The 18,365-nt window shown below is 34.6% G+C and overlaps 1 protein-coding gene across 1 annotated transcript in view; it reads right to left on the bottom strand.

Annotated features, from left to right (window-relative positions):
• Positions 1-16,933, bottom strand: part of LOC140162690 (partner of bursicon-like) — a 77,345-nt gene extending 60,412 nt beyond the window's left edge. Inside the window, exon 1 of the mRNA XM_072185962.1 lies at positions 16,397-16,933. The gene's annotated coding sequence lies outside the window, so the exon portion shown is untranslated. The remainder of the gene's footprint in view (positions 1-16,396) is intronic.
• Positions 16,934-18,365: the final 1,432 nt, after the last annotated feature.

Below are 18,365 nucleotides of genomic sequence, written 5' to 3'. Positions count from 1 at the left end.
CCAGGGGACCAATCAAACTTTCTGAGTGCGTACCACTTTTAAGAGCCATATTTTTCAAAGCTCCTCCCACTTTCAAAACTGGTAAATCACAGGTGCATTTCTGTTCTGACGAACACCTATTGGTATTTAGGTTCAGTAAAATCGCCTCAAACCTCCATAAATTTGATAATATCCGAATAATGTTGCTCAAATTCAGAAATTTTACCCCAACAAAAATCAAATTCAGTCTCCTTAAATCCGCCATTTTAGGCTAATTCACTACATTATGAGCGCCATAATGTAAACTAATGGAAAACACATTTTCTGTCCAACAATTATTTTACACCATCTCAAGACACACCCTAATTAATATTTAGCCCGTGTCGCTTATGCAGACCTCTACCAGATCAGTCTTGGAATTTGCGAAAAAGTATTCCATATTAAATGTCAAGTCTGTATTAATACCAGCATTCTGATCCGGATGTTTTTCTGTTTGCCCCAGAGAAGCTGTTTTTTGATACTTTTTTCCACCATAACATATTCCTGATTTCCGGCACGTTTCTCCAACATTAATAGGTTCACACCCTTGACAATTTGGGTGATTTTGGGATCACTTGCAAAAAAAAAAAGAAGAAAAAAACAGAAAAGACCCGACCGACCGACCCTATACTTGAAAGCTACTAGTAAGGTCCGTCCGCTCGTAAAACAGGGTTTTCTTTTTAGTCGTCTAAATATATAATAAGTGGATGGGACTAACTAGCATTGTTTTCCAATTACAGCTTTATAACTATAACTATAACAACAGCAACAATGGTGGATAAAAAAAATCCATATACTACTCATCTGTACACTCTGGTTTCTTTAACGATTCTTAATGAATGGGAAAGTATACCATTAACGTCACATTAGCTTAAAGTCAAACTTGTAACCTATATTTCAAAACGCCTGCGGGTATAGACTAACTTGATGGACGCGACGAACGGAAGGAAGGATAATTTTGATTTATGCTCATTTAATGGTTCGATGTTCTCAGCGACTGACGACCAAGGATTATCCAATGTGCTAACGACTGGTAAACGTAATTTGATTAATACGCATGCGTAAAAGTCAAAACACTTGCGATATGAACTTTAAACATATGTACATGTGTGGATCCCAAATGATGAGATGACAAAGAGAAATCAAAGCATCAACTCTCTCCACGCGAGTGTCGACTGCAGACGACAAGTTTTTTAAAAAATCAAAATTTAAAAATTTCAGAATTGTACATTTTCATGACCATATTTGGAATCAGCATAAAAATGCATCAAAATGAGTACAAACAAGCCCAGTATAATACTGGTTGGTTCAGTGGTTTTTGAGATAGCTCTTGATATTTTGAGAAAATATCCCAAAAATGGGACATTTTATGTTGAAGCCTATGGATAGCATGCAGAGCATTAAGGCTTTGATACACGATGATGTAAATATACGTTTAATGTCAATAAATTGTTGTGTTATGTAAGAAATTGGTAGAAGAAATTGACAGGAAATGTCTCTAAAGATGAAAGGCACTTCCGATGAAGAATTACAATGCAAAGGGATATAAACATTCATTGAATCATTGTATTGCTGGCTTTTATAGAGTCTTTATTCTTAAGCTGAATTTATACTACATCGCTGAGCGATAGCGATTGGGTTTTAACCAATGAGGTAGAGCGCTTTTTGTTGCGATGGGAAGAGCGAGTCACCTCATTGGTCAAAATACAAATCGCTCGTCGCTCAGCGATGAAGTGTAAATTCAGCTTTAGAGTGAAAGTTTCAAGAGAACAATTATCATTTTACACAACGAAACGAAACTTAATTAAAAAAAATAAAGCTCTTATGCTTTTTTAAAGTTTATTATTTTCGGCAATTTAAACCCTAAAGTAAAATAAAAGACAACACACTTACTATCTCAGCTGCTAAACTGCACCAGCTCTTTGGGGGATTTAATGGGATAAATAAGACTTTAATTCAAACTTGCTCCCTTTTCATGCTTTTCCTAAAAACACAATGAATTTCGCTGAATCTACACTGCTGGCAATAAGTGTTGTGGCGGTTTCGATAGGGTAATGTAAATAAGCCCCCGCTCCACCCGATCAATGTTGAATCCTACTTTTTTGGTCACACGCGCCTGGTGGCACCCAACATTGATTGGTGAGGAAGGGGGAGGGCTGGGTGTAAGAAAGGGTTTAGGCTTCACAACAAACAAACCCCCACTTTATCGCGTAAAAAATAATGGAAATAAGGCCATAATATAGTGTACGTTTTCCATAAGTGTCCCAACACATTTTGGCCATGGTTGTAGTTAGGTGTATGTTTGAACTTGTGTACAAACAATCTTTACGCCAAAACATCAGGTTTGAAAAAAAAATGACAAGATCGTACATTATAGCTTTAAGCATTGTATTTTAATATTTTATAATTGACCTTTTCGGTAAATCCCATAAGCCTTTGTGAGTACACCTGTGAACTCGTCATTTGACGTCACGTCGACTTGCAATTCGCAGTAACGGTGTTCGAATAAACGATGTTCGCATCGGCGTGACGTCAAATGATGAGTTCTCAGGTGTACTCGCAAAAGCTTGTGGGATTTACCGAAAAGGTCAATTAAGGAATGTGTAATGGGCTGGAACCTGGTTTGGATTCCAGAGGGAGTGTGCCTACAAGAGACACAGTCATCAGAAAAGGAATAGCTCAGATCGCGCGCCAAATAAGTTAGCAGTTCAGAAATTGATATTTTTCCCAGCCTTGAAAAAAAAGGTAGCCAGAGCTGGGAATCGAACCCGGGACCTCGCGGTTCTAAAACTCAATGCATTACCACTAAGCCAACTACCTATTTGCTGTGAGAAGTTTGATAGTAGTCCTTGATATTGCTGAATATAATAAATCTATACTGATATTTATCTAATGTACGATGTTATTCAAATCTGGACGTTCCACATGCACTTGGAAAATGTGAAATGGCTAGCAATCGATCAATCAATCAAGTTTTCAGTTTTCAAGTTATCAACAATCAATAATAAACCGATGAATCATGGAATATTACATGGTTATGAAGTTGAGCTACAGGGTGGGTGAACATGCAGATGTGGTTGCCCGCTTCAATCCTGACCTCTACGTCAGTACTAGAGGCCTTCCGGGGAGCAGTCTCAAATGCCATGTAAAGGCATGTTCATTTTTACTCGCACGACGACTGTCAACTTGTAAATAAAGCACCTAGCACATTGGACTTTGCACCGTGCATGAGCATGACCAGTTTCCTTGACACTACATCCTTACTTATGGATCCTGTCGAGTATCGTCGTAGAAGTAGAAGTAGAAGTATTACTAATTACTTATACTAATCTTCCAAATAAATAAATAAGTCAGTAAATAAACAAATAAATAAATAGGCAAAGGACCCGAAAATAAATAAATAAATACATAATGCAGAATGCAGTTAGTATTTTATTTCCTAAAACATTCTATTATTTATAATGTTCTCAATCTGCTATACACGCAAAGGAGCTGTGCTTTTAATATCCGCGCCTAATCAATAATGGGTATTTCACTGCATAGTCAAACTGCTGTGTGCCCTGACGGATTATGTACTGACCAGCTGCTAAACCAATCAGTCTTTTATCTGTATGCTTTATAACCATGATAACAGATTAAGTAACAAGGTCGGTCATTGGCGGCTTGCTGATAGGTTCTGGAATTATACAAAGAGATATCTCAAGCAGCGCCAATCACAGCTCATGTTTGATAATGGGCAACCTACGTATCCATATTAGTATAATATAGGCGACAGTTGTGCCCTTTTTTGAGATATTGATACGGCGCTAAAGGCTACAACTTTTCCAGACACAGCGACGAACCAATTATACGGAGGTATTAAGTTATCATCTTGTTACAAGGAATTCAAAGTACTTTTATTATCAATAGGCCCACATAGAAGAATACGACATCTATCGTGAGCCAATCTGCATTCTATTGCCTGTAAAAGCCGACGATCAGGTAAAAATTCTGAAAGCAGCGTAACTAGATATTCGCGTTAATTTCATGATCAGCTTAACACGCATTGAAAACGCCAAATTGCAGTCACAAAATATAAAATATTACTAAATCACCAAAGCGAATGGTAACGTAGGTATGTATGTGGAAAAGAACTGCAATAAGAATAACAAACTATGTGCCCAAGGAGTTGTCTTAGGCATGTCGCCTTTTTGAAATATCACCAAAAATATCAAATTTTGGGAAAAACGCCCCAAAATTAAAAACAAACACGAACCTTCCAAAATAAATACATTGGCACTCGGCGGCCCAGTAAACTACCTGCCGCTGTGATTTTGGGTAACTCGTTGCTTCCCCTCTCCAGATACCTGTACTTCAAATTCGCCCATACCCCACGCCTTACCAGATGATATAAATTAGGGTATTCCAGTTCAATACACCCCTGTGGAATTCATGGCATTAATCTTCCACACATGGAGTGCGAATTTCAAATGGGGTTATCTGAATGGTTGGTTCCATTTTATATCTACACCCCCTGTGTGGAAGATTAAGGTCACTTGTTCCATACGAGGTGTATGAATTTCAACAGGAATAACCCATTTAAAAAAGCTCGAGTTAAACTCAGTTCACAGACCTGTACTAATTATTTTAGAACACCTCATGTACTGGATCCAAATTCCAAGGTGGGTTGGCAGGGGTACGTAGAAAGATCTTAGTGTAGATTGCTATCTTCAGTAGATAGCAAATATCTGCATAAATAGGCATAATGATGTTAAGATAAACGATATCTTCAGTAGATAGCAAATCTGCAGCATAGATAACAAGATTTCTTTAAACAGTCCGGTCCGACTGCCTGATCAGGAAGTACTGCCGAATCAGGCAGCATGTTGCCGAGTTAGGCAACACAGGCTTGAGTAAACCTTCCGAATTCGACAGACTAAGGACTAAATTGTTCATGGTGATTTTATAAAAGATCGGGGGAAATTTTACACACATGAGCTACATGTAAGTTGACAATTTTTCACCAGGCGAAAAAATATTCCACCGGGAGAAAAATATTTTAAATAACAAAACAATTTCTAACGGTTTTTAAAAATTTGATTTAAATATGCAAATTAACTTTATTTTAACTAAAATTGATGAAAAATTACTACTAATTGTACATTCATTGATAATTTTATATATTTTACCTACTTCTTTACTCTAAACCAAGAAATAACGGTAGGCTATATTAAAAGATGCTCTATTTGAAATAGAGCATTGCATTGTGGGATACCATACTGCCTGACTCGGCAACATACTGCCTGATTCGGCAGTACTTCCTGATCAGGCAGTCGAACCGGACTGTTAAACTTTTTTCCTATAATAAGATCAATGTATTGATATTAAGGAGAACATGTCTCATGTCTTATCTCACTCGCCTTAATGCTCTGCATGCTAGCCATGTGCTTCAATGGAAAAAGTTCAAGTTTTGAAATATTTTCTCAAAATATCAAGAGCTATCTTAAGAACTACTGAACCAATGCTAGGCTTGTTTGTACTCATTTTAAGGCATTTTTCATGCTGATTCCAATAATGGTCATGAAAATTTACATTTCTGAATTTTTTGAATTTTTAAAATTTTTTGAAACTTGTCGTCTGCAGTCGACACCCGCGTGAAGAGATTTAACCTAGTTATAAGTTGAAAGGGCTTTTGTGGACTGACTAGCATCTGCAAGCCCTGAACTTTAAAAAAACTAAAGCCAAAACAATATAAAAAAAAGAAATTAGAATGCAAAAATCTAGACTGAATAAAAAAGGGTTTCCGGATTTTCAGAAATTAGGGTCGGTATTCATTTGTATAGTAAAAACTTTGTTCCCATTTTTCAAAATTAGGGTCGGTCGGTAGAGGCCAAACCAGGGAGGTAAATAACATGTTAACTGGGTGGGCATTTGCCCACCCAGTAAATTATTTTGCCCACCCACTCTCTAAATTCCAGGGACTTATTAGAAGGACAAAACCTTGAAAAGACTTAAAATTCAAATCTAATGGATTTAAATTTTACTCTAATAAAGATTTGAATTTTAAGTCTCTGAAAGGTTTTGTCATTCTAACAAGTCTCTTAGACTTATTTTTAAATCTTAGGAATTTAGAGAGCAGTAAATTCAACCTGCCCATTGCCCAAAAGTGCCCACCCAGTAAATTATTTTGCCCACAAAAATTGGGCACCATTTAATAATTACCATTGAATTTTACTGGTTTTTTCCTACGTAGGAGTAATGGTGAGTGATAATTAATATAAGATTTCTAAACACCCAAAGTGAAATATAATATGGTATACAATTTTTCTTGAAAGTTGATATATATATGCTAAAAATCAGCAGAAGATGCATTTAGGGGGGAGGGTTATGTCCACTTTTTACATCAAAGCCAAATTGTACGCAAAAACGGGTCTATATTTCCGAAAATCCAAACGCCTGGATGCCATTATATGTGGCTGCCCACCCAGTAAATTATTTTCCATTATTTGAGGGCAAAAATAAATTAAATTGCCCACCCAGTAAATTATCCTTATTTACCTCCCTGAGCCAAGCATAAACTTATTTTTGCCTAATGTATGGCATAATTTCAGGGGGTTAACTGTCACTTTTTTGTCTTCAACAACCTCCTTGTTTAAACCATCTACTATTTGCATGCTTTTTGGTGATACGTGACGTGATAATTACATGCATGTAAATGAATGCAAATAAGCATTTGTTTAAGTCAATATCGATATTATATATACATGTATACCAAGTAAAATAAAATGAACGTTTAAATAATCAAATAACCCTCTTAAACTATGATAGGTAAACACTCGTAATGTGTGTGGGTGAAGGATAAATGGGACGTGTCATGTCAAAAGGAGACACTTTTGGGCAGGTTATGAATTTTGAGGTTTTTACATATCTTAAATATAGAGATATTTTGCTTCACAACCATGACAACGCCGTTTTCCCCAATGAAATCGGACTTTCCTAAGCGAAGATATTGAGTTCGGAAGTTATGGTATTATAAAATTGGAAATTGAGATATCTGCCTCTAAAAATATTATTGACAATGTTGAGAGTAGGAATTAACTTGAAAAATGTCTCAAAAAATACAAGATGCCAGTTATATTCCGGTCTGAAACTATCAGACAATATTTTAAACAATAATAACATCACAAATTCGCAACAAACCTAAATTGTGAAAAAATCACCCCGGGCAGAATTTTGGCTATTTCTCCATTTACGATCCTGCCCAAAAGTGTCTCCTTCGACATGACACGTCACAAATATGTGGGTCACTTAAGGGGTTGGGTATGAACGTTTGGACAGTATTTATTGTGGGACATTAGAGCACATCAGACATATCGAATTGCATTCTGAATACGAAGAATGTCCTATATCAAATAATTTTGATTTATTGAAATTCGCAATGTAATACACATTTTATGGCAAATTATTAAAAATTGACATTTTTGATATTTAACAGTACTCGAAATAAACTTTATAAATCTGATGATTTATACTTAAAGTGTATGTAGGTGGGATGAAAAGCCGATGATCAATTGAAAATTTTGACCTTTCGTATTGAAGATATGGATTTTTTTTCCCAAAAAACCAAAAAAAAATTAGGTCTTTTTTGGAAAAAATCCATATCTTCAATATGAAAGGTCAAAATTTTCAATTGATCGTCGGCTTTTCCTCCCAGCTACATACACTTTAAGAATATGTCATTAGATTTATAAAATTTACTTCGAGGACTGTTATATATCAAAATGTGAAAAATATCAAATTTTAATCATTTGTCATAAAATTTGTATTATATCGTAATTTCAAAAATGAAAATTATTTGATATCAGAAAGACATTCTTCGTATTCAGAATGCAATTCGATATGTCTGATGTGCTCTCATGTCCCACAAAAATACTGTCGAAACGCTCAAAACGCTCATTCCAGATCCCTTAACCAATTAATAAAGGGCATGGAATTTTTTATCAAACTCTGTCCTCAAATTTGATGCAGGTAGTCACAAGGTTCACAAGGTTTCTGAAACTAAATATGGTAAGAAGATAATTCATAGTGCATCTAAAAGTAATCGTTTTATTCAAAGCCAAACCGAAACTTTTGTTGCAAGCTTTTGATTTTTTTTAGCACTCGGTCTTTTGGAAAGCTTATTATCAACGGACTTTGTATAAATTTGGATACCAGTCGACAAAACAGTGCCTCTGCCAAAATGAAATTTTCCTCCAGAGGTGCACTGTCCTTTAACCTTCTTCCTACCAGAGCCAAAAATCCGTTGCCAGCTTCGATCGATTATTTTAAATATGCTTGCAAGTAAATTTCACCTTATGATGTCCTATAGTGCAATATCACTGTTTTTATATATCATTGTTGTTTGTACGTAAATTTTATGCCTAGCTGGTCTAGTTTTTATTGTATTCCTAATTTTGTTAAATTGTGCAATCTGATATATACTTATTGTAATGTATTTTAATATCTATTGGTTATTTTTTGATGTTTTAAGTTTGAAAAACAGTGTTTACACTGAGTTTTGTTACCCAGGCAAAAGAAGTTTTAATAAATAAATAAATAAATAAATAAATAAATAAATAAATAAATAAATAAATAAATAAATAAATAAATAAATAAATAAATAAATAAATAAATAAATAAATAAATAAATAATAAAATAAACATTATATATACATGTATACCAAGTAAATAAACTTATGACCGTTTAAATGTATCAAATAATCCTCTCAAATGTTATGATAAGTAACACTCATAGTTTGTGTAGGTGAGAAATAAATATGTGGGTCACTTAACCATTTTATAAAGGGCACGGAATCTTTTATCAAACTCTAAATATGGTAAGAGGAAAATTCATAGTGCATCTAAAAAGTTATTCTGAGCCAAACTTTTGTTGCAAGCTTTTGATTTTTTTTACCACATTCAAGCACTCGGTCTTTTTTCTAATTCACCTCATTTTGGAAAGCTTATTATAAACGGATTTTGTATAAATTTTGGATACCAGTCGGAAACACATTAGTGAAATAGTGTTAGTATGCACCATGGTGATTGGCTTTAGTTTTGGTCACGTGGTTTCTTAAGCTCGAAGAATGTTATTTTAGAAGCCTGTATCTGTACCCTTTGTTGCAAACTGAAAACTTGTAGAAAGAAGTTTCGGTTTTTGATCGAATTAGACAAATGGAGTCTTAAATTTCACAGTACAATCGGGAAATAGACCAGGATAATCTGCATTTAAAAGAGAGGTTTCAAATTCAGAATTGATTGACAGCGTTGACTTCCAGAATATCGAGGGTTGAGAGCCAGAAAGCCTTATCTCAAAATGAGCTACTCCCCTAAGATGAGCATAAAGTCGCCAGCGCACAATAGAAGAAGATACAGTCCATAAAATTGACAAGTTTCAATAAAAAATAAAAAAACACTGAAGGAAATATTTTTGAAGACCAAAACAAGAAGCTATCCTAACATTTTTGGTATGTTTTTAAAGGACATAAAATAAGGATTCCAAAACTGATTATATGAGAAAGATATTTTGTCAACTTTATGCTCAGTCAAGTTAGCTCAATCGATAAGGCGTTTGACTATGGTGGGCGAGGTTGCGGGTTCGAACCCTGGTAGTGCCTAGTACGCTCTTGTGGAAAAATTGAGTTAGCTTGAAATCCCCTTGGACAAGGAACTTACTGCTTATTGTCTCGTTGTAACCCGTACAAATCTCGGGGAGCTGATCCTGGTTGTGAAGGTTATTTGTTGAATGTCTAGGGTGTGCGCTCTTGAAGCAGCAAAGTCACCCGGTACGCCACTGTGCTTAGTACAATAGGCTAATACACTTAAATGGTACTATGCTGGGGTGTGTGTACGTGTGTACTTCCAAAACAAAAGTGTCGACAAGTTTCGTCTCAACTTTTAATTCCCTAATTTTTGGTTTCTGAATAAAAGAGAAACAAAAACTCACAACTTGAAACGAGGGATTGAATATAATGCATTTTCTTTTATACGTTCGTCTGAACCTATTACATCTAACGCATAGTGTGATGGCATGCACAGGTAAGAATGAAGCCCGGGGAATGAAGAATAACTTGGCAGAAATACATTACTCATGTTACACACAAATTAATACCATTCATTTGTAGCATCTCTACATAGAGATATAAGTAGTTGTGTACATAACCTTTTAACAATTTTCACTTTGTGAAATATGTCCCTTTAAGTTTGTATTATGTTGAGAACAAAGACAGATATAATATTGATTATATTCTTTGATAATAATCAACATATTTTACTTTGGGGCTCTCCAGTGGGTCTTCAAAAATTGGAAAAACTTAAAATACGATTTTCTAAAAACTGCATTTATCGTCATAGGACAGTTTGTCAAAACAGCGACGAATTGCAAGTTTGACCCTGAAAAGATTGCTATTCAAATCAAAATTGTGTTTACCGGTTGACTTTGACATATCAATTTCCAATTTATTTAAATTTAAAATCAAGATTTGCAAATTACAGTCATGCCAACAAGTTCTTTGATTTACGTAGCAGAAAAAAAGAAAGATGTAAGTAGGTAGAGGTTTATTTTGTCAAAATACTACTAGATTTAATCTGTTTAAGGGATGGGGTATGAACCTTTGGACAGTATTTATTATGGGACATTGGAGCACATCAGACATATCGAATTGCATTCTGAATACGAAGAATGTCCTTCAAATAATTTTGATTTTTTGAAATTCGCAATGTAGTACACATTTTATGGCAAATTATTAAAAAATTATATTTTTGATATTTAACAGTACTCGAAGTAAACTTTATAAATCTGATGATTTATACTTAAAGTGTATGTAGGTGGGATGAAAAGCCGACGATCAATTGAAAATTTTGACCTTAACACCAAAAAAAAAAAAAACTTTTGGGGGAAAATCCATATCTTCAATATGAAAGGTTACAATTTTCAATTGATCGTCGGCTTTTCTTCCCAGCTACATGTACTTTAAGTATATATCATTAGATTCATAAAATTTACTTCGAGGACTGTTATATATCAAAAATGTGAAAAATATCAGATTTTAATAAGTTGTCATAAAATTTGTATTATCGTGAATTTCAAAAAATTAAAATTATTTGATATCAGAAAGACATTCTTCGTATTCAGAATGCAATTCGATATGTCTGATGTGCTCTCATGACCCACAAAAAATACTGTCGAAACGCTCAAACGCTCATTCCAAATCCCTTAAGATACTGATACCCGCATATCATTAGTTGGTTAAAGCCATAATGTGTAATTTGCTCTACAGTGACGCCCTCAATATTTCTTGAATTTCTAGTATTTGCATGATTGTAATACCCAGTGGTGTACGAAAATACACGTGACAGACAAGGCCTGAAGTGCTTTGATTACAGTAAAATTTAAGTTTTAATATTAAATCTGGAGATCTCCGGTTTATTTCCGAGTTCACCGATCGAGTTAAGCTCCACCAATAATCATGATACTAATAGTAATACGATCGGCGAGCTAATACATGCATTGTAGGCGCTGGAGTGAAATAGCAATTTTCTTTAATTTACCTCATTTGTTTGGCGCGAAATTATGAAGGGACAATGTGATCAGTGAAAACTAACATAAAAATAGGAATCTATTCTTTATGCAAATCATAGGCCTACATTATTGCTTAATAAAAGTCATATTTTTTCAAACTTTTTATAAAATGCAAATGGTTAGAAACTACTTTGTTCCATTTTAGGACATTTATTATCCATAACATAATTATTAAAAGGGTATTTTACATATTTTGCCTGACATGTATAACAAAAGAAACATAGCGCAAAACTGGTCGCCATGCACAAATTCTAATCGATAGACCTTTCCAAAACTTAAGTTTACTGAATGGTTTAAATATCTGATGAAAATTCGTTAAAATCACGTTTCCATTACCAAAATGCTATATTTCAAATCGTTGAATTGTCATGAACAATATGCTGAAAATTCAGCAAATTTACTATAAACACGCTTTGGCTCAGTAATTGATGTTTAGATTCGAGAGCTAAAGCTAAATATATACTGCGCCAAAAAAGTATCCTTACACTTGGAAAAATAATCACAATTGCAAAACTGAACCACATTGGGGTAAATTTATTTTTATAATAGATGCACTATCTAGTCCTGCACATTATGATACCACATTGAATCCAATGTGACCTCAAGAAGTAAAGTTACAAGCAATTGAATAGACGAAGGTCCAGTTTTAAAAGTGACAAATTGGCCTATACAAGGCGCAAAACGATTCCAACAAGCGCAACAAAGAGACAACACAGTTTCTTTACTGAAACTTTATTTAAAGCAGTATTTATTTCAGTTTTTACTTCTCTGTACTTTTCATAACTTCCATTTTATTTGTCAGTTTTCTTTTGTTCCTTTTGTTTTAAATTAAAGGCAAGCACAAATTAGCCATTTACCACTCTCAAACCAAAATAGTTTAGTCGTGGAGTTTTGAATAGGCCAGTTGTCACTTTTAAAACTGGACATTCGTCTAATCAAATTCTTGTAATTTGCTTCTTGAAGTCACATTGGATTCAATGTTGTGTCATAATGTGCCGGATTAAATGGTCCATCTATAATTTACCCCAATGTGGTTCAGTTTTGAAATTGTGATTATTTTTCCAAGTGGAGCAGTATATTTTCGTTTGTATATTTGTTTACTCCAGCGTGAATACCATTTAACCAAGCTGAGTCCTTTTAACTGCAATCTACGTTCGATACTTAAAAGTCCATTCATAATAATTGATAAGTGCTTTCACGACAAGATACCCCAAAGCTTTTTGCTATTAATAGCGTCTTACCATGGCAAAGTGTACCCTTAACACGTAAAGAGGGTATTTATTGTTAAATATATTCTAGTGCCCATCTCTATTCACCTTAATGTATTCTTCTCCCATGCTTGCATTATATTATTTTTACGAACTACCCGTCATAAATATAATATCTCAAACCTGCACGCTTAACAATAGATTATCCGAAACATGTACGCTAAACAATAGATTATCTGAAACCTGTACGCTAAACAATAGATTATCTGAAACATGTACGCTAAACAATAGATTATCTGAAACATGTACGCTAAACAATAGATGATCTGAAACCTGCACGCTAAACAATAGATGATCTGAAACATGTACGTTAAACAATAGATTATCTGAAACATGTACGCTAAACAATTGAATACCTGAAACATGAGTGCTAAACAATAGATGATCTGAAACATGCACGCTAAACAATAGATTATCTGAAACCTGCACGCTAAACAATAGATTATCCCAAACATGTTCGCTAAACAATAGATTATCTGAAACATGTACGCTAAACAATTGAATACCTGAAACATGAGTGCTAAACAACAGATGATCTGAAACCCTTAACACGTAAAGAGGATATTTATTGTTAAATATATTCTACACATACTTATATTCTTCTCCCGTGCATGCATTATATTAAGTACATGGTATTAGATTTACCTAGTTTACTTAGGAGACTGTTAAATGTCAAAAATGTCTTTAATAAGCTTATATTTTCAGGTGATCCGGTGTGGTACTTTATGTATACAGCTTTCAGTATTCTTTAAAAAAAAAGTTTTATAGAAAATTAATTTTCTTTTCAACTAGACATTATAACAAATGGTGCCGCCAGGAAAACAGTCGGTCTGATGATACTGTACATTCCATAAATGCACTTTGCCACTCATAAAAAAGTACGTCCAGTAGCTCAGATTATATCATTAGAGAATGAATTTGGAGAAAACCTGATGATAATTACAAACACTCGCTGAGCAGCAAGACCTTCCCTCTAAGCTTTTAATCCGATAAGCTGATTATCTATTTGTTTTCATGAATTGGAAGACATTCTTTGATGTATTACTGAGCTCACTCATCTGAAATTACTGGAGCGTGAGCCACCCAGGCTGGTGGCTCAGCATAGTATTTTATTAACAGAAGGTTTTCTCCAAATTCATTTCCTAATGACTATATCGATTGATTGATGTGAGACGCTGATAACAAAGTAAAAATGAATTTGCTTACTATTCTACTAAAAACAACCTACACAGCGTGGCTGACCAGGACACAAAAAACTATTGTCATCAATAAATGTGAGAATTGGACCCACTTTCGAAACAAACTACAAAATTCACCTTTTCGGCAAATCTCATAATGACATGGGGAAAAACAGTGGCATGATCGACGGGAATTATATAAATAAACATAATTTTTCACCAGGTTCGCCGTCGCAAATAATAAATAGGACAAGCAGAATAAGTGATGCCACCCGGGAATCGAACCCAGGACCTCAGGTTGGGCAAGTGAATCTCATATGCCTTTGACATTTGATCCATGATGACGTCATGCCGGTGTGCACATCCTTACTGTGCTCTTCATGGCATTGATATGACCAATGATAAACAATGTCATGAGAAGATCCTAATACACATGCGCATAACTACGAAATAAGTTTGAACTTTGAACCTGGGCCTCATGGAAGAACAGAGGATACCTTAAAACATCCACTGAATGATTAACCCAGGCAAAAGAAGAAATAAAACAAACAACACAAACAAACAAACTTCTGTAAATTTAAAGGACAGATAATTAATTGTGTTTTCAACTGATTGAGTGTCCCAGGTTAAAGACAAAACAAAACAAACAAATGTGTATTCTCATGATACTACCAGTTGTGGGTTTGTATTTGGCCGGTGTATTGCTCTGGTGGGATAAAATTGGTAAAACTTTTCAATTTATGTACTTGATCATTAATAGTATGTATGAGAAGATCTTAATACTCATGCGCATGACTACGAAATAATTTTGAACTTATAAATTTATTTTCTATGATTAAGCAGACTCTCGAAAAACGATACTAAAATACAGAATTTTCATGTGTGTGTACATAATATACAGCTAAATGGAGCCTTTTGCTTACCTTTTGACATTATTTGCTTAATGAAAAACACCCAATGACGAGTTTTATAATGCTTCTCTTTTAAGCCATTCCTAAAACAAATCGGGTTTTTTTCTTAATGTCTTAATGGGAATCACTGAATGTTCCTTTAGTTAGGGGAAATGAAAGATAAAGAACATTCTATTATCAATATAATGTTAGGAGTATTGGTCCAAAGCCTAGTGTTTTAAGGATAGACTATATGTGACGTGTCATGTCAAAAGGAGACACTTTTGGGCAGGTTATGAATTTTGAGGTTTTTACATCATCTTAAATATAGAGATAGTTTGCTCCACAACGCCGTTTTCCCCAATTAAATCGGACATTCCTAAGCGAAGATATTGAGTTCGGAAGTTATGGTATTATAAAATTGGAAATTGAGATATCGGCCTTTAAAAATATTATTGACAATGTTGAGAGTAGGAATTCACTTGAAAAATGTCTAAAAAAATACAAGATGCCAGTTATATTCCGGTCTGAAACTATCAGACAATATTTTTAACATTAATAACATCACAAATTCGCAACAAACCCAAATTGTGAAAAAATCACCCACCGGCAGATTTTTGGCTATTTCTCCATTTACGATCCTGCCCAAAAGTGTCTCCTTTTGACATGACACGTCACATAATTATATTGTTTTTCGAAGCGACCAAAAATCGATTCTAATTATCGAAATCAATATAATAACACTTTGATGTTTTGCAAAAGTTCATTCTACAAATTATATACTTTAAAAACTTGCTTAATTTATTGTTGTTAATGAGTTATGTACGTTTTACAAAAGTGTTGCTGTTTCAGCCCTCTTTACAACATAACTCTAGAACCATAGGACCTAAGTATATCTGTGATATTTGAATTCTTCTACACACTCGCTATGAAATGATCAATGCAATTTTTGCCAAAGCTTACTACTATTCGCAAGATGCTGCGAACTACCAGATCGCAACAATTTAAAATTTTGCAAGACTATTGAGAAAAATTTAAGCTTCCGTGTATTTTCTTTTTAATTTTACGTCATAAAATTGCAATTTTCACTGCAGTGCGCAGAGGGAAGGTTTTTTCTTCTACGCTATACCATCCACAATGAACCAAAACACAAGAGAAGATATTATCCTCTTTAGCATCCAGCCGTATAACAAGTCACCGTTGAGGGCAGCCTCACTCTTAAACAAACGTCATCATTTGGCCATTACGATACATTACATTACGTGCAATAACCCATTGTACTAAATCATATAATTTCATATTTTCACACAAAACATGCCATTTATATCATACAAATGTCACCATATACCTGTGATACGATATGAGTACATTGAATTGAAAACATATCAATAACAAAATGACTTTTCAATCATAGCAGAAATAGAATCAAATCGAATTACTTACATTTTATGACGTTCTAGAAGATCCACCAAACGAGTCCAAATGCGCACCACTCGTTTCGCGCGTAGAATAATTCCCTACAAAAAAAATCGTTAAGCAGACGTTATTTTGTCGTCACTTAAGTCACACCAACAAGACAGCTGTTATCTATCGCTCTCATCCAGCGAAATCACGTACTGCTTTCAGTATCAGCTGAAGATGCTGTTCCTAAACAACGGGGATGCTGTGGTTGACTTACGACCAATTTCCTAAAGCTTAGTTGAACGTGGATAAAACAACCTAAACGTTATTGATCACCACAAAAAAAATCTCTCGCGGTGTTTAGCGTTCAATAAATGGTGAATATCCGTATGAAGTAGGAGAAGTGACAACGCTTGCAATTCAAAAAAAAGCTGACAAATCTTGTAAAGAAGCAACGGTGTGATATCTACGTACACCCCCACTATTTCTTTGGCGTAATTTCTCCACGACGTGATGGTACACAATTGTCTATTTTACATCAGCTGAATAACCAAGAAAACGGGGTGTAAGGAACAGAGTCCGACTAATTGAATTTGATAGGTAAATGTGTACTGGATGAGTCGATGGCAAAACTTGTATAAGGGCAATGTTCTGTGGGCATTAACCCTTTCTATACGGACAAGCTTCCAAAAAAAATTTTAAATCAGAATTACTTTATAACATTGCTTTATAACATTGCTATGTATTGTATGAATATAAAACTTAAAATAAGTACGAACAAACATGCTTTGTCAATGGTGCATTTGAGATACCCATTTTAAGATCATTTTTAAAAGGATTTAGTAGGATAATACGCGCAAGTTAGAGTTAATTTGGAGGTATGAAAACAGAGATAAAACCAAGTGGAAATAATGTGTCATCTGAGATGAATAATGATTTAATTGAAGGCTAATACTATTTAATGCATGATGGTCATCATAAACAATCCTTCACATAGATACTTTAGCACAGTTAGTTCTAACTGCATAAGGCCAAATAAAAAATAAACATGTTTCACGTCCCCTCCCGCTTCCTTTTTTGAGGTTTCCTCAAATATATTTGTATTTTTTGAAATTCAGTTATAACTTTTCAAAAAATATGTCTAGAAGTTGGGATGCATTCTATAGCCTTGTTAAGATACAAGAAACACTTTAGGAAGGTTTTGTGATCATTAGAAGGGGTGTAACTCTCAGAACAACAAATAAAAAAGGGCCTCCTCCTTTTTCCAGGCATTATTGTATACGCTAAAATAGCTTTAAGTATGGGTATTTACATCAATTTTGCGAAAAAAAATAGAAAATAAAAAGCCCCTCTTCCTCCTTTTTTTCGAAAACCCGGACGTGAAACATGTTTTATTTTTTACTTGGCCTAAAACATTCTGCTGCCAAACGGTGTTTGCGAAAGATTGAGAAAGTGGCGTATGTATAGGTTTGCCATTTTGAGGGTGATCGCAATATCACTTCAAGGTTGTCACCAGGCCCGTACGCACGCCCCCCCCCAAAAAAAAAAGTTTGGAATAGTATACAAAAAGTCCCAAAATTTCAGAATTTGCGAGCGTAACGAGCAAAACAATCAGGTTTTTTACGCTTTTTTTGGACAAAAAAGGTCCAAATTTTGCCCACTTTTCACTAAATCGCCCCCACCTGGAAAAGTCCACTTTTCAAAATCAGCACACTCCCCCTCCAAAGTGAAATCCTGCGTACGGGCCTGGTTGTCACATTGTCCGTAAGGAGAATATCCTCTGCGTGCTGGCTATAAACTTCAACATAAAAAGTTCATGTTTTGAGATGCTTTTTCAAAATTCCAAGAGCTATCTTAAGAACCACCATTACTAGGCTTGCTTGTACTCATTTAAATGTATTTGTCTTGTTGGGCATGGTCATGAACATTTATAATTCTGACATTTTTGAATTTTGTCATCGAAACCCACGTGGAGAGAGTTAAATAAATGAAATATTTTAACTTACATAGA

Source organism: Amphiura filiformis, chromosome 10 (assembly GCF_039555335.1).
Source record: "Amphiura filiformis chromosome 10, Afil_fr2py, whole genome shotgun sequence".
NCBI lineage: Eukaryota > Metazoa > Echinodermata > Ophiuroidea > Amphilepidida > Amphiuridae > Amphiura > Amphiura filiformis.
Note: the sequence above shows the minus strand (reverse complement) of the source record. Positions and strands in the feature narration are given on the sequence as shown.